The 22,625-nt window shown below is 42.0% G+C and overlaps 1 protein-coding gene across 4 annotated transcripts in view; it reads right to left on the bottom strand.

Annotated features, from left to right (window-relative positions):
* tbl1xr1a (tbl1x receptor 1a) overlaps positions 1-19,909 on the bottom strand; it is a 51,560-nt gene extending 31,651 nt beyond the window's left edge. Inside the window, exon 1 of one of the 4 annotated variants that reach the window (XM_046857366.1) lies at positions 19,468-19,909. The gene's annotated coding sequence lies outside the window, so the exon portion shown is untranslated. The remainder of the gene's footprint in view (positions 1-19,467) is intronic. The other 3 variants (XM_046857367.1, XM_046857364.1, XM_046857365.1) reach the window with 3 other exon arrangements.
* Positions 19,910-22,625: the final 2,716 nt, after the last annotated feature.

Here is a 22,625-nt window from a genome sequence, read left to right as displayed (position 1 = left end):
TGGGGAAGAACGACGTACAGCTGGAGAAATCTGGTGTCCAATAATTTTGACCACGTAGCATAGTGGATAAACTGGTAAGAATAGGACAAAAGCGACAGATGGAAGCAAAAAGTCCTGTTTTTCTCGCGTTCGTCGCCTTTACTGAATGTGTTCGAGTTACGTCGACAGATTCTACGCCTGACCTCGTCTTCGGACCCCAGCGAACGCTGGTGGTTACACGGTGCTGGAATGTGCAGAGAAAGTCGGAATCGCACATCGCAGTAATTAATCCTTTGTTTACTGAGAAACTGGGCCATTTGGAATAGTTCGGCGGAGCTGCTGGCAGTTGGAAAGAGATGAGTCTAAAATAGACTTGTGTTTACAGAGTCAGCTCACGGTATCCCATTGTTTTAGCCTCCGAGCGGCGGACGTGATTGTGTGCGTGAGGAGGGGAAAGGAGGGGGGGTGCATTGGACAGCCTAAATCTCATTTCGGGCGAACGACAAAATGATTTCAGGCAATCGCTAAAGGGCTTGTGATATGAAAGGTGTGATTAGAGCGAGGTAGAGCCTTGAACAAGTCTGGCTGATCATGGCTGATTTCAAACTCTTAAAATTGGGGAGGAGCAATAACCCCCCACCCCCCCGAATGATCCTGCGTGGTTCTGTGGTTTCCTTTGTAACAAATGAGCCTGTGTGGTGTTTTCTTTTGTTTGTTGTAACAAAGGCGTCACTAAAAGTAAATAAAAATATAGTTAATCACTATTTATCATATAATGAGTTTGGGACCGCACACCTAACCACGGGATGATAAACATTCTTCTCCCAGTCATTTTCTGATCCTCACCTCTCCTTACTCATCAGTTGTTCCTCTTTACTGCTCTACATCTACATACGCCGACTCTGACTGCAATATGGCAGTGCAGCTAAGGACTAATTATTCCACCCCCATAATTATTGTAACAATGACGTCAAGATTCGGAAAAAGAAAAAAACCCAATCGATTGCATTGCGTGGCGTCGATGGGAGTCACGTGACGTGAGGAACGAATGAGTCGGACCAGATGACTCGTGAGATGAACTACTAAATAGTGTTTCCTGTGAATAACCTGTGGTGAATTTGTGACGCTCTGCTCATGCGTGTGAACAGCTGACAACCTCATCGACGGTGGAACTGTAGTGAATGGCAGAGGTGTGACGGTGCACGTATTCGTACCCAAAATGTTCCTGGTGCAAGGCTTTATCAACGCATATCGAGGGAGTGAATGAATGAAGGATGGAAGGAACGAAAACATTTGTTAAAGTCTGCTGAGATCAGCAGAACAGTGATATGGATCATATCTTCAGAAAATTCTAAATAAATGTACCACACACACACACACACACACACACACACCTGTATTACCCAAATAGGGTCTAACAAATGTAAAATATTTTATACAATTTTTCCATTTATTTCATTTTATTTAACTCAATGTAATTAGTGGCAATTTAATCATAATTATACAATGTGTACTGCATTCATTTGATTAATATATCTTTTTTTCTTTATTACAAAATATTATTATATATCATATTTCACCAAGCAGGCACTTTATTTAAAACTGTTAAAAAATGTAAACTGTATCGTTTACAAATATTATTAATAAACTTGAAGTAAAAAAAAGACGATTTGATGTTTTGCATCCCTTTCCCGTAACAGTACTGAAATTGTACCGATCCATGACTTGAACACGAGGTACGTGCCGTACTGTGAATTTTGTGGACCGTTACACCCCCTGTGAACGGACACTCGGCGCCGCCCAGATGCAGATGTGTTCCCTATTGACGTGCTCCTCTCAAGGGTGTTTTTTTCTTCACCACGGTCACCACTGGCTCGCTTCTTTAGCGCTAAACTGATTGGCGAATTTATATTTAGTATATTTGCTTCCTGGAAAGTTGCTTTGGCACAACGGCAATCGTTTAAAAAAATCCTGTACGACTAAAGCCGAAAGAAAACAAGCCGAGTCGGCGAATTCACCCAGACCTACTTTAGTTGTTTTCTATGTAATAATTGATCAGAAACCTCAGACTGTAGCGCATTCCAAGTACAACGCGTTTGTGCTCGGGACTCGGGAATGCTCCTCCGCGGATGGAACAGCACATGACGGACCGCGAATGCTGGGTGGGGGAGGGGGTGCGGTGTGACGTGGCACCACACACGGAGCGCGTAACTCGTTGCTCTTGAACGGTTTCGGGCAGATTTAATGGTGCGGAACGTCCAGGAGACAATTTAGTTCCTGTTCTCACTTTCATTACAGCTTGTGATAAGCAGCCACTCACCCGCCCTCCCTCCCTCGCGCTCTCTTTCCCGCTCACTCGCTTGTCATTTACTGGAGGAATAGAACACAAAACAAAACAGGGAAGCGTCAAACTATTCTGTTCGAGACTTTCCCTGAGCTGGGAAACTCTTGCAAAACACAAACAATGAATGTCTCAGAAAAAACAAATCCAAAACGCTGTGGTTGGAAAACACTTTTTAATATGCGTTGGGTCTCTGCGCCCAGTCTCTGCAGAAACGGTGTGGCCCAGTCAGACCCTCTGGCCAATCAGATTCGAGCTCAGGCTAACGACATACTGCACACAATACGCAAATCTTCCCCTGAGCTCCGACATCCTTCCAGGTTCTTCGTGGAGCAGCTCCATATGTAGTGACGTGACAAACGTCAGAACGCTGGGTTATACATTATGATAAAGGCGTGCTAAAGACAGAGCAGGTTTAACAGTCCAGATGCTTATAAAAGAGTATAAAACGGTCTCACTGCCCCTCTGAAATTCTCTGTAGGACGTTGCTTGGCGGCGCATGTCTTCCTTTGGAGCGGTCAGTCCGCTTCCGCTAAATCTCTTATGAGACTTAAATCCCAGCCCACGGAACCCTGCTGAAAGTTCTCGCAGACGTAGAAGAGATGATGAATTCTGGACGTTGAAGTTGTAATGAACCGTAACGGTGCATAAATAGAATCCACGCGGGAGCGGTGCGGTGCGATGACGTTGCCACCTGCTGTGTGTTAATCCCTCAAAATGTACCCTTTACGTATGGAATATCCGTGACGCAATCTACTTCCTGCGATCGTGTATGTTGCAGCAGCTGGAAACAGCTGTTCCCTCGCTGGCATGAACTGAATACCGAAGAAAGCAGAAAGTGCAAAAACTCCTTCATTTTTTGCACAAATTTCTGTACTTTCTGCTTCTTAACATTTGCAAACCAGACTCGTTACTTTAGTTTGAATCTATTTGGTGATGGGATCGATCTTTCTTTCAGCCCATCGGCCCATTTCTTGTCACTGCGCTGCTTTTTTTTAACCGACCGCTGGCGTATCGCTTCCTGGCTCTCACGCCACAGACGCACACTAGCTGACGAAGCTCACGATGAGCAGTCAGAAAGCAACAGGAAGTACGGGGGTAACGTGGATGAGACGGAGGGAGGCAGCGATGTAAACACGACTGAGTACAGACACTTTCCTGATCATCATCATCTTTTCTCTGCTTGTGTTCTATATGGTGGATGTTCAGCCTGGATACATTCGTTAGATAAATCTATTTGTATTCATATAATAATATAATGTAAGGTCCAGTTACAGTGCGACAACAAAACAGGTAGTAGTGAAGGCTACGTTGAGCGAAAACGTGTAGTCGGCGCAATTTTTCAAAACATGAGTATCTGTACTTCTACTTGAGGGAAGGATGTGTGTACTTCTGCACAAGTTATTGCTACATACACGTCTCAGGACACAGCAAATGGGTTCATTATCAGCACTAGAAAATCACAAAGCTCAGTATTTTACAGAAAGTTACAATTAACCACAAAATGCATTAGCACTGTTTTTTATTTTGTATTTTTTTGGCCAGAACTCAAAGTACAAGGAGAAAAAATTTCATGTAATTATGTTTATATTCGAGGCAGAAATGGCCCCTATATCGTTTGAGTATAAAGCGTGAGTGGAAGAAACGGTCATGTTTAAGAGATGAATACACAGAAAAGCTGAACACCTCCTTTACTTCGTCCTTTCTCCAATCTCCAATCGGGAAATGTACTTAGCTTCTGATAATCGATTCGGACGATGAATCCCGGTGCTTAATTACGCGCCGTCGGGGCGAAGAGGTTATTAAAGTCGCCGCTTTCAATCGTGCAACTGTTGCTGTGTGCATTTGTGTGAAATACCAGGGCAGAACAACTAACGACTGTGTTTTAATACACACAGAGTAATATGTCAATAGTGTGAATGTGTACCTGTTTAGAAACCGCATGGTAACTAACATGCTTCCTGCAACACAGGATTTTAACGAGTTCAAAAAAAAGGAAAAAAGTTGTAATAAATAATGAATGAAGGTAGTAGGGGCAGTATCAGATAACCCACAGTGGAGTGTATTACCCGGGTTAATATCAGGTGTTGTGTGTGTTGGGTTCGAGGCGTACACGTGTTAATGAAATAAAATGTACGGCAGGGCAACGGGGGTGAGGCGCCGCAAAATATCTGCCGTTAATGTTCTCGCCGGTGGTGTTAACCTGCGCTACCGGCGCCATTGATGTGGCACGGCATCGAGTCCAGAAAGAGACCGACCTAGGATAAGAATTTACACACATCAAACGCTGTCGTGACTCGGCGTACACACTTGCCCGCTGTGTTCTTCAGCGCTCAGATCGTATCTATATTGTATGTGATATTTATAACCGCAAGTGACCCGTATTTGTCTTTGAACGTGTCTTCATTAACTGGTTCGAACGTTGCTTACGGGTCCCTTTCATTCGCATTAACTATTGACGTTTCCCTCAAATATCATAAAAATCCTCATCGCTGCTATTGCTGTCTATTGTTACACGGTCATGCTGACGTCCAATGTGTGATGACGATAGTAACAAGAAATTTATCAATGGGCCTGAGGGGGAAAACACTGCATGACGCATTGTGTGCGCACACACACACACACACACACACACACACACACACACACACACACACACGGTACATAAAATTCACGGTTTGGTCTGTTACTCTGTGATTTGATGATTTGTTTAATTAACGCAGTTTATTATTAACATTTTTAAAACAATTTAAAATAAAACGCTTTTTTGGTATAAATAATATGTTGCAATATTTTATTTAAAAAATAATAATAAATCTAATTAATGCAAAATATATATTAAGCCAGTAATCAATTAAATTGGCACAAATAAATTGTGTATGTTTTCAAGATTAATAATAATAATATAATATATATACACATATACACACACACACACACACACACACACATATATATATATTATATATATATACACACATACACACTTTATATTTTATATATATATATATATATATATATATATATATATAGATAGATAGATAGATAGATAGATAGATAGATAGATAGAGAGAGAGAGAGAGAGAGAGAGAGAGAGAGAGAGAGAGAGAGAGAGAGAATTGTCCTGCTAGAACAGGATTTGGGCCTCTTAGGTTAAGTGAAGGAACAATTCAATGCTATTCTAAAGTCCTCCTAATCTCTTGTACCTCTATCTTTGTGTGAACCATTAGGGAACAAACTACATATGACTGGAAAAGTCAGGGGTCCCAATGCTGTTGTCCGTATAGTGTACGAAGTGTATTTGCGTTTACGTGATACATTTACAAATGCCACGAGACCCGCAAACGAACTCGCAACCGAACAGATCATCCTGATTGAGGCAAACATCCAAATCCTGCTGCAAAGCCTCATCACCGTACAACAGCTTTGCGGAGATGAATTTTGTGAGACGTCACATTTAGGAAAGAACATTGTTTAAACAGGGTTAATGTAACTTACGAAAGCGGCGCGAGACAGATGCAGGAAGCACGCTGGCTTAGTTTAGGCGTCTCTTCTAGAGGCTACACGCGAGCTTTTTTTTCCCCACAAAACAGAGTCTCGTTCGGGTCAGTGTGGAAACGCTGACGTCAAAATTGCTTTTCTGAAAGCAGCGGCGAGAGAATCGAAACGGCGGCGCTCGAGCCAGCGAGGTGAGAATTCACAACATGCCGTCTCTCTCTGGGAGGAATCAAAATAATAACACTTTACTGAATGGCTCGGCCTGTTTACTCCAATAGAAACTAGCGCAGTGCTGCAAGCATAAAAACAAACAATTAGAATGCCATACCACAGGTTTACATTTACTGGCACTAATTACGCTGCCATGTGAAATCAAACTGATCGGTGTGGAGAGAAGAGTACGACCCCGTGCAGTCGGTTATTCCTTATCATTTGTGCCATAAATCGATAATCTTTCTTTACGATTATACAAAAGGCAAAAAAAGCGTGCTAGTTTTTTTTTTCCCCGGTCATGCTGTTTGAAGAGGGTGGGGGAGGGGGTCTCAAACCACACAAACCTTCGACTTTCGAGTGCAAGATTGGAAAGTGACGTCGGCTCAGCGGTTATTCTCGAAGCACGATCAGAGCGCCATCTCTAAGCTGCAAACAGGTTCCTGTTAAACGTACAGCATTTTAAATAAATTATAAATAAAATTAAATAAATATAACTAGAGGGCAGTTGAAGACCACGGAGTTGATCAACACGAAACAAGTCTTCGTTTGTAGGATAAAGAGTCGTGAAGTTGCACGTGAAGTGTCACGTCCTAGTCGTACGTGCTGATCGTAGCGACTGTCCGCCCAGAACATACCACTATAATAAACTCCTTCGCTATACATTACTGCCACATTGTTCTTACAGCAGTATCACACGAACACTGGGGGGACGGGGGGGAGCAGAAGCGGCTATAATTACCACCACGGTTGAATAAAAGTGTGACATGACGCAATGGTTGGAAGAAGAAGCAGAAGCATGGGTGTGTTTTGGTGAACTACAGGCTGAAGAATCATGACTGAGCTGTTCAATGGGTTTGTGAAGAGAAGTTCCCAGCATACAAAAGTGGAAGCTGAAGACTTCAATACATCTCTAAGTTAGTGGACACCTGACCATAAGACTTTACTCATCACTTGGGGTTATAATAACTCCAACCCATGTACACCATGTCTTCATGGATTCGGGGTTTGGCTCTCCTAGTTGAAGTGAAGGAACAAATGTAAATACTACCACAGCCAAAGAAATAAAGAAAGGAAAAACCACGTATGGCTAAAGAAAAAAAAAAGTCAGGTGACCGAAAGCATGTGTCAATTTAGTGCACTTCACGAGCGAGAAAAACTGAGGACAGCGGGACGCGTGGGCTCCGGTCTTCTCGCGTCTCTCAGTTTATGTGGATTCCTCTTTATAATGGAAGTGCATCTGTTGCATGACATGTTGTGGGGAAAAGCTCCAGTATGAATTGGCTACAGAGCATCTCAAACTTTTTTCTGTAACGTCTGCTTACATAATCGGCGTCAACTTCAGAGGAGATCGTGGCAGCGTAAGCGTTCAGCATTACATATCAAAAGGCCAACAAAACCTCATTCGTGCCCTCCCCCATCTGATTGGGGAGGGATTCTTTAAAAATAATACCTTTGCTTAGTTTCAATATTATTAAGTGGCTCAATTATTAACAATTTACCACTTAATAACAACAGTCACACAAAGTGGGTGGAAACCGCTGTAATACATTCCAATAGAATTGACCTCGGTGACTCATAGCTGTGAAACAAATCCAGATCCAGAGAACAGACACACACACACACACACTTTTTTATGTAATGTAATAAATGGGGTAAACCTGTACCTAAGGGCATAAACAAAATGCTGCCACTTTATTAGATGTACTTTACCTCTGTAAAACAAGAATGAACAAATGTGCTTTTGTACCTTTAAACTGTTTATGGTACAGTGAAGGCCGTTTCCACATTACATCTGATTCAGAAAGCACGGGTGAGTGAGTGTGTGTGTGTGTGTGTGTGTGTGTGTGTGTGTGTGTGTGTGTGTGTGTGTGTGTGGGGATATAAGTAGACAGCTAATCAGTTAGCTCTCTGCGTAATGTTCTCCAGGGTGAAAGCAGCTGCATCACACAATGTCAACAAATTACTGATGCGAGTGTCTGAGGCCCCAGCTGCGGATCGGGTGGCTCGCGAAGCCGTCGCTCGAAATCTCCAATTCTCATCACAAATTAATTCCGAACTCTCCCTGAACACGTGCGGCTGACGACGCGGCGTTCGCTGCGTTATCCAGGCTGCTCCGTTCTCGGGGAACAGATTTCCGAACAATGGGTGTTTTTTTGCAAAAGGTCGAAGAAACATTCTTTGTCTTCATGATATTTCAATTCTAACAGGAAACACTGGACACCGAGAGGAGCGCAGTGAAGATCGGAACACTGAGCTGACCTTTTGTCCAGTCCAGATAATCAGTGGTGCCAAAACCCGAAACCGGACCTGCGTGTCCTGATGCATCTGCTTCAAAGAACGCAGGGTTCGCAAACCTCTACAAACAGAACGAGACCAGGCAATGGGCTCAATTACAAACTTGTTTCAACCATTTACTTGTGTGGCTTTGTGGGTATGCAATGACTATACGGTTGTTACGGCCACTAACAGGAGGCACCAATCACCTCTGCTGTGCCCATCTGGCCTTTGGTTTTCTTCTTAATGTCTCAATACACATGTAGGGGTACGGGACGGGGAAAGATGAAACCACAGCAAGCGGGGATTTCTCGCGTGTCAGGCAACAACTGAAACTGGTCACTCAAAACTAAAGTACTGAAGAAACATGGGACCGCACACGCCATACCACTGGCTGAAAAAAATATATATATCACTCAAGCGTAATTATGCACTGATACTTTAATCTTTTAATCACTGGTCAGCTTTTTTTTTTTTTGTTGACACACGGAGAAGTGCAAGATCAAGAAGTAATATCCGAACTAAACCACCACTATAATACACTTCATTAATTGTTTAAACACTTAAAAATACGAGAACACAAAAACCTGGCCATTTACAGCGTTCTTGCTTAAATATAACAGGAAACTAAATGACTAGTTTTAGATCTCGACAGAAACCCAGTCACCATGAAGCTACAGAAAACTGCAAATTGCGAAAAAGCCTCGGTCCTGAAGAACGTCCCTGTAACGCGTGCGAGGAGAAAACCTGCGATTCGCCGTGCAGCTCGAACTACTGTCACAACTGCGGATATAGAAAAATTAATCAACACCTTCCGACAGATCTGAGAACTCGATGGCGACGCTTGTTCTAAAAGTCGCTGAACGCCGAAACCCACGCGCTCGCGATCGAGCGGAGCTCGCGCCGCTTTCCGACCGCGACTGGTGCGAAGCAAGACTGGAGTTCGTCTCGCTTAGAAAACCTTGTCATCACCTGACGGGCGTACTTCACGCCTCGTCTCCTCACTTGCTTCATGTTTCTACCCCTCCCAGCAAAAACAAAAATGTTAGCTTGCAGCAAACGAACGTGTTAACAAGCTTCCAGCGCTCGGGAGTAAACTGTGAGGCTCCTGCCGCTCGCACTTCCTGCCAGCAACTGAAAATACGAAGTGCTCTGCTGACTGGAACCAATTCAACAATTACTTTTCCTATTTCAGTGCACACAAAATTTTGCATGTTGGACACACAAGTCCACCAACCAGGAAAGATGCTTCTTTTTCTCGGCTATGTTTAACAATGAGACGCTTCCTGAAGCCTCGAATCCGTAACTCGTCCATTCTCTGAGCTTCACCACCCGCTGCACTACACACATGGAGCACACGTGGTTTAATTGGGTCGATTAATTGGGTCGATTAATTGGGTTTAATTGGGTCGATTCCCACGCACGTACGGCAGCGCTTTATTCAAATTCAAATTTATTGGCGACGTCATGGTTTTAAGCGCTTCAGCAGAACGTGTAGAGAGACGCTTGTGGCTCCGAGTGTAATAAAACTCGCGCTTGGCTTTCACTTTCTGCATGGTCTAGCGAATAAACTTCCTAATTTGTCCACCGCTGTTATCCAGCGGCCCTTACTGCCGCTTAAAACCGAATCTTTAAAACGCTGAGCGGATCGGCAGACCTTGAGCGTTTTCCTGCATCCTCCGTAAGGTCAGAACGAGTCGCTCTCCTTTTTTTTTTTTTTCCCTCTCCTCCACTGTTCAGCCGGTCTTGAGACACGCCGCCCACTCAACCTCGCGATGAGCCAATACGCTGCTAATGGCTGCGCTATTAAATGAAGTCTAAAATGCATTACCAACCCTCCTGCTATTGTTATTGCAAATGTCTCCTGCTAAAAACACTGAGACGATAGATAGATAGATAGATAGATAGATAGATAGATAGATAGATAGATAGATAGACAGACAGACAGACAGACAGACAGACAGACAGACAGACAGACAGACAGACAGACAGACAGACAGACCCCCTCTTTAATGACTGCTCAGTGCTGCTGTGTTTCTCCTCTGTGAACTTGACCTCCAAGTCGCGCACACGGAACAGAAGGTTACGTGCCTCGTGGTGTGGAGGAGGGGAACTGCTGAGCTCTGTTAGTCCTTGAGGAAATGGACCTGAGCGGAAAACTGAACTAGAGGAGCAAAGCAGCGACGATTTCAAGACTATGGTGCTGCGATTCAATTCAGACCATGAAAACACACAGACGGACGGAAAGAAAGACAAACAGAGTATCTTATGAAAGTGAGTACACTTCTTACATTTCAGCAACCATTTTAGTCTCTTCTCAATGAACAATACTGTAGAAATGAAACGTGGATATATTTTAGAGTGGTCCATGTGCAGCTTATACAGCAGTACAGAGTTACTGTCCTCTAAAAATAACTCAACATACAGCCATTATTGTCTAAATAGCTGGTAACAAAAGTAAGTACACCCTAAGTGAACATGTCAAAACTGAGTCTACATTGTTATCCATCACTGCCTTGATACTCCTGGGCATGGAATTCACCAGAGCTGCTGCACATGTTGAGATCCTCTTCCACTCCACTATAATGACATCACAGAGCTGCTGGATGTCCATGTTTCCCCTCAGTGAACCGCAGCCCCCCAGTACCAGCAGCACTCATGCAGCCGCAGACCACGATGCTACCACCACCATGCTTGACTGTAGAGGCAAGACACAATGTTCTGGGTACTCCTCACCAGGGCATCACCACACATGCTGGACACCATCTGAGCCAAACAAGTTTATCTTAGTTTAAACAGACGACGGGACATGGTTTCAGTATTTCATGCTCTTGGACAGGTTGTCTAGGGTCAGCTGTTATCTTAGGGTGTACTCACTTTTGTTGCCAGCTATTTAGACAATAATGGCTATATGGTGAGTTCTTTTCAGAGGACAGGAAATCTGTACTGCTGTACAACCTGCACATTGACCACTCTAAAATATATCCAAGTTTCATTTCTATAGTATTGTCCCTTCGAGATCTACTGTACTGGTTGCAGACATGCGAGAGGTGTACTCACTTTAGATAGATAGATAGATAGATAGATAGATAGATAGATAGATAGATAGACAGACAGACAGACAGACAGACAGACAGACAGACAGACAGACAGACAGACAGATAGACAGACAGTAACTTACTACCTTTTCCACTGAACACAGGGTTTAGAAGAAAAGGGAAAAGAAAAAAAAAAAAAACACTGAGCAACATGAGCATTGGATTAACTTTGGAAAAAGGCATCATCAAATCATCAATCACTAAAAGCTCTTGTTCCTGCGGTTTCAAAAGAATTTACACGTGATGTTCCATTGCTGCGGGCCAGACCATGATCCCACGTTTAGGACCTACGAAGTTCACCTTCAACCAGTTCAATCCTGACAAACAACTCATTTCTTTTGTCAGTAAACAGCCTCGATCGAATGCTAATTCACTGCTCAGACAAGCCAATCATCATTTGAATCTGGTATGACTTACGGTTTTACCGGCATCTCCTGCAAGCCCCGCCCACTTTGCTGTCCCTCTTTCACATTAGTAGCCTTTTGAATGGCGTTCTCGTTATGACTGAGATTTCCTGTTTAGAACTTTTTTCTCAAGGTTTCTCATAAGGTTTTAACTTTTGCTAAAATGGCCAGAAATATGAAAAAACAAAGGCACTTTTCATTGCATATTGGGGCCAAAGCTGCGATTTTACAAACATTTTTCAAGATAATTGATTAGTACCTACTCGCCTCCACGTTCAAACAATTTGAGCAGTTCGACAAATAAAAATCTTTGCCCGTGTCGGGAAAAAAAAAGGAATATAAAACAAAATCTGACCATCGAAATCATCAAAAGTAAAAACTAAATTAACAAAAAATAAACAAAATTCATATTAATCCGGATTTTATTTTTTACTTCTTTGTCCTTGAAATGTTTCTTTGCCCTTTTAACTGTTTTGTACAATGCTAATATACAGCGCATGAAGCAGTCCGAGTTCCTGAGGAATCGCCTAATGTTTTGTATGTTGCTCGTTAGCGTTGCCGATCACGTTGCAGCTGCAGTAAACCGGAGCACAGCTACGGGTCTACGCGTTATTGCGGTGAACAAAAGGGTTGAAATATACCCAGGGACCTCAACATACAATGCCTGATTGATGACCGCTGAAATCGTATCACTGTAACCAGTAAGGAGATGCCAAGCGTAGGGTATTACGACTCGCCTGTTTGAGAAGACGACCTGGCGCTTTTGAAACAAATGTAATAAAAGCAGCAATGTCCTCTTCCACGAGGTCTCGGTTTCCGGATGTCTTATTAAAAAAATACGAACGATCAAAAGATGTGGTTTGGTAAAGACTCGTCACGCTGAACACCGGAAGCGCATTTCTTCATGATTGGTAAAAAACAAATAATCTTACTGTGGCCAACACACAGCAGTAAGAACAGGCTGAGCGCCAGTTTCACACCATTGTAACTGGTTTAAGAGAGAAATGATCAATACCAAGGTATGGACAAATAGACCATATGATAAATGGTTATTTAATAAATACTTATTAGTGCATGACCCTCCACTCTCCTGGGAGGGCGTACTGATTTGGTGGTACTGATGTAGGATGATGAGGCCTGGGGGTGCAGTCAGCTTTCCGCTTCATCCCAAAGGAGTTCACTAGTTTACAGCTGTAGAGCAGGCCACTCAAGATCTTTTCCTCCAACCCCACATAAACCAGATCATCGTCTCCGATTTCTCCTAGCGCAGCTGTCCGTTCTTTTTCTCCATATAACGTATGTAAACGTGCTTAGCCGCAGCAGCCACGGTCATTCCTAGGTATATAATCGTTGATGTGGTTTTTCAGACCGTTTTTGGTAGAAGTCAAAGGCGGGTTTTTCAGATGTTTTTTGTCTTGTTTACAATAAGAAATCGCCATAACTGTTCATTCGAAGATGATCGGTGAGAAGTGTGCGAGTTTTGTGTTATTTCATCATCGGACTTCGGGTTAAACCAGGACTCCGAGGTTCGGCCGGGTTTCAATCACCGACCTGAAGCCTAAAGTTTATCATGACTAGTCTTCGTGCTGTTTTGCGGGGAAGAAAAAAAATTCCACGTCTTTCCATATTTCGTTTTTTCTTTCCAACACAAGTGTAAATAACAAAAAAAAAAAGGACGACGCGAGAGAAACTGTGTGTTGCGAGAAGAAACAGATGAGGTGAGGTGATAATTTGACGCCTGGGAACGATCACGCTGATGGTGGGCTGCGAGGACACTCGCCTTGATGAACATTTGTTTCCTGCATATTTTTTTTTTTCCCTTTAACAATGCTGGCCTACATTTCTCTCTCGCTAGAAATGGGTGCTGGAGCCAAATTAACTCACCAACAGTTTATGCCAATTAGACGTTTGGAAAGACGGGCGTTTTTGTGTTTTTGGGGGGGGTTTGGGGGGACGCTTAAGACACTACTTTTCTAGGAGTATTGGTATGTGAGCACGGATCAAAGGGCATCGGCGCCGATTTTAACGCAAATCCGACCGCATCGCAATGTGGGTAAAACCCGCTGCGTGAATGAGTGGAAGCCAGGAAATAGAAATACAAAGCCGTTCTGAAATAATGGTGCCGTCGCTGGAAGTGAAGCGAATGTGCCCGCCAAAAAATAAATAAAAAAAACACAAAAACACCTTTTCAGTGGTGCACAATCACAGAACAAATCCAGATTAGGCACCAGCACTTTCACACTTTCTCCCAAACCCTGTCTAAACAAAGTTTTTGAAATAAAATGCTAGACAAATGTACTATGCCAAACCCTGTTCTTCACAGAAAAAAAGATCATACAGGAAGCCGGGGGGTTCCCGCACCACTAACAAGATATAGGTCAAAATTTCTTTGAGGGTTTTCCTTACAGTGTCGCCACATACGGTCTCAAACACTGAAATGAGTTTCTTTAGTTGGGTGTTTTTGCAAACAAGTTCCTACAGCTTGCGTCCACAAATCACAAGTGAACCCCCCTGTGGTCTCTGTGGACTCTGAGAAGAAGCTTTAATAGATGAGGCACAGCGATCGGGGGCCTCTTGTTGGATCGTTCGTCCAGTGCAAGAGGACAAAAATCACCTTCGTAAACGTCGACACGTGCGTGTACGCGTCCCGTGACCGCCTACATCGCTTGTGAAACCGCAGGACTCATCCCAGGAAATTCCGCTTGCTAAATCCACACACTTCCGGAAACAGTCCGATCCCTTCCTTTAGCGTGTACTATGCTAACAAAAAAAACACAACACGGCAGCACCTCTGACTCACTTCAACACCTTCGCTAACGCGCGTGCACCTAACAGGATTTAAAATCGAAAGCTATTCGCGAGAGAACGTGGAATAGCGCAACGCTGGAATCTTGGAAACTGCTTAAACTATCAAACAAGTCATTTACAAAAACTAAAATCTTTTCTTATCACTGACCAGCGTAAGGCACAATCGCACTACACCGTACACACGAGCGCTTGCGACAACTAGTCAGAGTGAGTGCGACAATTTGTGCTTACGCGTGCATTATTCCACTTTGTGTGTCTCTTGCACAAATACGTGGAATTAAACAATAATTAACCGGGAAGCCCAAGCCAAAAAACATTGCATGGGAAATTATCAGGAAGGAAGTTCTGGTGCGACCGCTTTGAGGAAGAAAGAAAAAAATAAAAACTGTCTGGAAAATCTGAAAGTCAGAGATTAGTGTCCAAACGTGTGATCGAAAGAACTGCACGGTGATGTTCGCACGATGAATCATTCATGAGTGCGCTCTGAAGTTTTTTTCCCCCCCCAAACGTAAATTCTGCCGGTAACGAGACTTTCGGGCCAAATATGAAGGTGTGTATTTGTGTATCTGTGTTCAGAGTATCTGAACATTAGCATCTGAAATGTTGTTGTGAAAATGTGTCAGGTTTACAATCGCTACAAGCAAAAGGTACATTGATAGGTGGTGCCTTTTTTTTGTTGTTTTTTTAATCAAGGGGTTTTGGTGTGGGGGGGGTCTGCATAAATCTACTTCAGGTTGAATTTGGGGAAAGAAAAAAAAAAAAAAAAAAAATCACAAAGCTACTAAAGGCGGCTTTGTTTTGAGGTCAGAGGACACGCGTTCTGCCTGGTTGCACCTCGACCATTATTAAAAGTGATTCGCTGTGGGACCTCGAGCTGAGATTGGGGCTTTCGGGTCCCCCGTTTGCTTCTGTAAGAACTTCCGCTCTTCTGGGAAGATGTTCCGCTAGATTTTGGAGTGTGTTCGTTGAGATTTGCGCTCATTCACCGAGTAAAGTCAGGTACTGCTGTAGGGTGAGGAGGCCTGAGCCAGCAGTCAGCGTACCCAATTCGTCTCGGAGGTGTTTAATCAGTTTGAGGTCGAAGCTCTATAGCGGGAGATCTTCCACTCCAACCCATTTACACCAGATCTTCACAGAGCTGGCTTTGTGTACAGGAAAACGGTCATGCTGGAACAGGTTTGGGTCTCCTAGTTACCCCAGAGACATCCTTTATAATTGTGTTCCTACAACTTTTCCTGAAAAAGTCAGTTGTTCCAATACTTTTGTCAATATAATATACCTCACTATAATGTCTATATTTTATTCGTTTTAAGAGCTTTGTGGCTGAGAGGGGAAAAAAGAAAAGAGCTTCGGTTGATTTATAGATGGTAAAAAATAAAGAGCAAGAGTGACCAAGATTCCAAAAAGACGGAGTTTGATTATCTACACTGTAACATCCAGAAACGGATTCCATTATCTATATGCATTTATTTCAAATAATAATGATGCCAATGGTTCTGGAAAAGCCTGTACCCTGCCATTTATAATAAGTTATAAATAAAGTCACAGATGCAATGTTTAGTGCACAAGTCCTAATTCACCATTTACAGTGCTGCAAAACATCAGTACTTTACTGCACATGAATGACAGGCCGATGCTCACTGACTAATTCATGGGCGTTGACGTTCCTTATATAGAAAGACGAATCTTCAATAACGTCAAGCAATGTTTAGTCTGGTGGAATCAAACACCGGTGTGGGGATTGTTTGCGCAGGTACAAGCGCCGAGTTCACGCTCTGGGGGCGGATTTGAGGGATGTGGTCTTGGTGCGTTTGTGGGGTTGGTTTGATTGCAGCAAACGAACCGATCCTGCTGCATGACCCAACCAAACATGGTGTGTATTCTTGGTTGTGGGAGACACGTTCCCGCTGACGTGCAACTTCTTAGATGACGTGAAAGAGTCAAAAGACAAAGCTGAAGTGCAGAGGAGAGGGGGCACGTCATGGGGTGAGAAGGAAAATTTCATACACTAAATATTCTGCATTTTTGGGTCCTGGTCCTCTTTAATTACACCCAGTGAGAAAGCAAAAACGAACGGTAAATTTAATTTGTTTTTAAAAAGGATCGCGTTTTTGCATACTCGGGATTCGGAAACCAGATCGAGATGTGTGAAAGCGCTAAAACAAACATTTTTAAAAATCTTCGCGACACAACGCCACCCAGCCGGAGGGGTGACGGTAATCCACCGCGGTGGTGTACCAACATATTATTATGTTGCACTAGTACAGACACGATACAAGGCTCAGAGCTGGCGAGCAAGAAAACGTTTCTTCTACTGCAAGCTAGAAACCCAGTGGATAGAAAGAAAAAAAAACTAGCCACACGCTTCCCTAGCTAAATAACTTGCACTCCTGATGCATCATGATGTAACCTATACTGGTTTATGTACCGTACAGCTCCTTTACCTACACTGACCAGTTAATCGATTCATCCCAAGCAACATGACACGTTACTCGTTTTCAATGAGATCTGGAGACCGGTGAAGGCCTGAGGGACTACTGGTGAAGTGAAATAAGAGAGCGGAGATGCTATAAAATTGAGCAAGGTTTGACCTTATGCCAAGTTGAAAAATATTCATTCGAAATACTCCACAGCTGCGGCTTCCCAGAGTAACACTCCGGGAACTCCACAGCCTTGGCTGGGACACGTCGCACTGCAGCCGCTTCCAGCAGGTTCAGAACTTCACAGTACAGAACACACTGAAAAACATGGCAACGCTGACCAAACTGCTAGCTATGTTCGCTTTGCAGCGCTACCCACTCCCACAGAATTTGAGAGGTGGGGGCTGAGAGCGCCACCTTACCCTGCAGTCCCTTTAACTCATCAGCGACCACCACGATTGTATGCATTTTTATTGTATTTTTTTTTAACAGTCATTCAAAAATGAATTCATTCACCACTAGCTTGGGCGTTCCTAAGAACCTCTGTGATAGGGGGATATTTTTAGACTGGGCTATCGTACTCAAACTCTGGTCGTTTAATAACCGAAACTACACAAGTGGCAGGAAAGTCAATCAGGAAATGTCTACTAGGTGAAGCCTGGGATTCCTTTTTAAAGCTTAATGTGTCCACGGGTGCAGTGGTAACGGAATTAGTTACGTTATTTCGGTATATTGTTTATCTAATGCCGCCTGTTCCTGAACTTTTATTCCTAAGTCTAAGACGACTTCGGTGCTTGGACCCCTAAACGACTTGTAAATATAAAAACCTTCTGCCTTTGCTTCAAGGACACAAGAGGATTCTTCCCCCTTTGACAGTCAGTGTACATAAAAGCAAAATATACAATCTGGTATATGTATAAATTGTATAGATTGTTCCTTCCTGGGTAAATTTAATGAATGGCACAACCGAAAAGATTTTTACATTTTCTGGCCCAGATTAATAACTACATAATGATGACTTCAGAGGGGGAAAAAGAAAGAGAGTACACTGGGTGTAGGTTTCAGCGTATAGTGAAAGTGCGAGCAACCATCTGTCTGTCTGATCTCTGAACTGCACCCTTCAGGCCTTGAAGAAACAGGGTCAAGCTCGTAGCACGGGAAAGTCTGCAAAACATGCTCATCGACGAAAAAAAAAAATAATAATAATAGAATCAAGTCCACTAGAGCACAGTCTGTGGAGGGGGGAAGAAGAAAAGCCACAATCTCATTCTCCATGTCTTGCATCAATCTGTCACAGCAACGGTTACATAACTGTGCCACTCCATCCTAGTGAACAGAGCGAGGCAATAAAAAAACCAACGTGTTACAGCGATGAGATCCGACCCCTGATCATCGACTCTCATCCGGATGTGCGTTAGGTGTCAAAAGTGTGATAAGAATGCAGGAGCTATAATGTTGGTGACCTTTTAATCATCTCCATGCACCAGATTTGTAAAAAATAAAATAAAAAAAGGCCCCAAACTTCATCTGAAACAAGACCTCCATCCTCAGTACTAACCACAAAACCGAGCACATGCAGAAAACAGGTCAGAAACGTACAGGGAAACTACACAAACCTGTCAGAAAATGACTTTCAGAATGAAAATGAGCCTGTGTGTGTGTGTGTGTGTGTGTGTGTGTGTGTGTGTGTGTGTGTGTTAGTTAACCTCTCATAATACTCCTGTCAGTGGGTTAGCTTTGACTCTGAGTTGCTCTCCCATCCCCCATTCTCTCACACACACACACACACACACACACACACACACCAAATAGTTCAGCTTTATTCCAATCACGTGGAAAGGCAAATATTATTTAATAAAATAGTCAATGATTCATGATACATCACATACACACACTTTATGGAGAAGAAAGGAATGTTATTGTTTATATTATTGTTGATTTAGTGTTCAGGGACTTTAAATAAATAAATAAATATCCAGGCTGTCTAGCTAGCCTGTTTATTATTCAAAAAAAATAGAGTAAAATATATTTTTAAAAAAATTATAAAAATCAATATATTTTTAATAATAACCAAAACAATGCGATACCATTTATTTCTATTTAATTAATTTATGTTTAATTAATTGTTTTATTATTATTATTATTCTCGTCTCGTGATACACTGTATTTACATACACGCGCAGGCAAACAGCCTCTCTCCCTCGCTCGCGGGCGCACGCGCACACAAAACCACGCACAGTGTGGGGCGCGCGCGCACACACACACACACACACACACACGATGCCCATCCCCCACCCAGCCATACAATCTAACCATAAAAACAGCCATTTTAGGAATATAATCGAACCGGTACCGGTGTTTTACTCACAGCCCGCGTGTTCTCGGTCCTACAGAACGTCAGGAGGGAAAAAGGTGCAGAAACACACACTTACTTTACCAGCACACGAGGAGATTCTCTGTGTGAGCCTGTGTGTGTGTGGAGTTTCCTCCTCCTCGCCTGGGTGTTTTTTTCCCTCTTCTCAAACACAGCGGCGGTAAAGGCGCTCTCAGCCCGCGGCGAGTCGCGAGTTAAATTCCCAAGCAGGAGTGCGGTGGGGTCCGGGGCGGTGTGTGGACGCGGCTTACGCGGCGGACAGACGCACGGCCACGCGCGAATTCAGGCGCATATTCGTGCCGCTGTTTGCTGGTGGAGAAAAAGCCAAACGGTTCAGGACCAGCCAACGGCTTCAGACACTCAAACACACAAGCGGTGACTTTCCAGGCGAAAATGGTGGGAGGCCTGGGCGGCTGGCGCTGCAGCTTTGTTCAAACTGAAGCTCACACACACAAACACACACGCACACAGACGCGCGCGCTCGCTCTCACTCACACACACACACACACACACACAGAGCTTTCATCGCGCTTCATTATACATGTGAATGCATCATTTTTGTTTTGTTGTTGTTTTTTTCCAATAGAAATCCAATGTATACATATGACCTTGTTACTATTATGTAACTCATAATACTTAAACACAAATATATATATATATATATATATATATATATATATATATATATATAGTATTATCAGTTAGATATTACTAACATGCAATGACGTGTGTGTGTGTGTGTATATATATATATATATATATATATATATATATATATATAAAATTAGGGCTGTTGATCTATTAAAATATTTAATCGCATGACTGGGATGAGCTTTTGTTTACTACATAATACACGTTCTTTCATAGTTTGAATAGCTACAGTATTAATGTGCAATGTTGAAAATACAAAAAAAAAGAGAGAAAAGGCCAGTAAATAAACAAGTGTGTCCAAACATTTGACTGGTACTGGTATACTGATGTGTGTTTATATATACGCCGTATATAGTATCAGTAGACCAGTACCAATGTACTTTATTGTAACCTGTTTTCATTGCGATATGGCTTACTCACACAAATGGACATAGCATTCAAGCCACACAGTCTAACCATAATAAACAGTTTGTTAATTAACAAAGGAATATGTATAAATGTATAATTTTTTACCATAAATTAAAGGAATCACCAGTATCAGTACTATGTACTATATAACAGTCAGTAGGTTGTCCCCCATGGGAAAGTCTTCATAACTTCTTACTTTTTTTGTCTTCAAGAGAGAAGGAAAAAAACAAACAAGCATTAAAAGTACATCACTAAATAACAAATCAAAAAAATTGTTTAATTTTAATAATAAAAAAAAATAATGAAAGAATAAAAGTTTGTCGTGAAAATGGTCCATTTAATTAGACATATAATAAAATATAAAGTAAATAAAAGGTGTTTTGCAACAGTGTCATTGTAAACACAGTAAGAAATTGTGCATGAATGTTTCATAAAGTTTAATGTTGATTATATATAAGGACATCTTTGTTAAGAAACGAGTGTTTTATATCACATCACATCACACTCCCTTATAGCATGTTCATGTTGTATTCCTCAACTGTACACTTTTGTATGACTTTTATATTGTTATAAAAGTTTCCATGCAGAAGATATATAATTTAATAACAAATTGAATGACTCATTATTTATTTGTTTGATATGACTATTTTCAAAAAAGACAACACTACATAATGTTACCTACGTATAAAAGTCCGAACAATACATCAAATGCTGAGGCAATACAGAGGTAGAGACTGATATGTCCATAATAAATTACTAAAACAAAAAGATCATTTCCACCTTTTACCTAAAAAAAATGCTTACGTCAGCGTCAGGTCAGACAGTGTCTGAATAAAAACTCCAACCTGTTAAAAAACACAAAGCTAAGAACATAACAGTGTTCCAGTATGACACACTTCCTCCCTCAAACTGCTCTCCATTAGCAAACAAGCTGCATTTCACTGAGATATAATTTCCATATGTTTTGATAATGGCTAGCTAAGCATGCTATCATAGTACAGGTACTTTAAAAATCACATAATTGTACTGGGTAAGATGAGTTTGACGAGCAATGATAACTAATTAGTTTATTTTAGCCACCTAATTAGCTAGTTGAGCGGATTTACTGATGATCCTACATACAAAGCTGTCCAGCATGGATTCTACAAAGTCATTTTTCTCTGTTGACGATGATTGCAGTTAATTCTATGAATTACAGAGTCTAAAAAGGTAACAAATTCTGGAAGATTAGTTAAGATAAAAAGAGTTTATTGTACACATCATATTCATTGTGTTCTTATGAATGTTCTGATGATTCATGAGGGAACAAATGCAATCGATAATCCGAAGCTTTGTTCATTCCTATAAAAGAGTTTGATATCCATGCTAGTTCTTTTGCGACAACAGCTTCAGACAAAAGATTTTGCTCATTTAATTTGGTTGCATTATCCTAGCAATCCAGATACACTATATAAAAACATCTGATTAAGGTCAACATAACATTACAGCAAAAATGGCGTTTTCGGAAACCAAGGACAAATCTCTGCAAGCCAGAGAGCATGTAGTCGTGCATTTTATTCGTTTCTTCATATAGCTTGACATAGCTATAATTTTGCTTTCATCTTCATATCAATAGGTTTGTGACATAAATTTGAAAGTCAATAAGTTAAACAATAATAAATCACGTCTTTATTGGAAAGACTCACTACTTATCGAGGTGCAGTGTGTGTTCTGATGAAAATGTGGTGTTTCACACAGTTTAATCCAGATCCTCCACCTGCTGTGGTTTAGGTTTAGGAAATGGGTGCACTTTCATTTTCCACTCCAGACCTTTGGAATTTTATTTCTATCCAATTTCACAACTACCCCAAGCACAATGTTTTTCTTCCGTTGCTAAGATACAAAAGTACCACTAAACTACAAAAGATCTATAAACAAACAAGGGCCTGTGGAATAATAATAATAGGCTATTTGTACAATGTGCTTTTCTAAGTACATTGCAGGTGCTGCAGTTACTTCTGTTATTGTAGCTAATTACATGTCGAATACAATATAAAAGAAAAATTCAGACTAATTGTAGAGATACTGGAAACAACAGCGGGTGTTGGCTAAATTTCACTATGCGAACAAAAATTCGTGGACACCTGACCTTAATATTTGGAATAGCCCACTCCACGT

The sequence above is a fragment of the Silurus meridionalis genome, chromosome 9 (genome assembly GCF_014805685.1).
Source record: "Silurus meridionalis isolate SWU-2019-XX chromosome 9, ASM1480568v1, whole genome shotgun sequence".
NCBI classification, from domain to species: Eukaryota; Metazoa; Chordata; class Actinopteri; order Siluriformes; family Siluridae; genus Silurus; species Silurus meridionalis.
The sequence above is the reverse complement of the archived record's forward strand: the minus strand, read 5'-3'. Positions and strand labels throughout refer to the sequence as shown.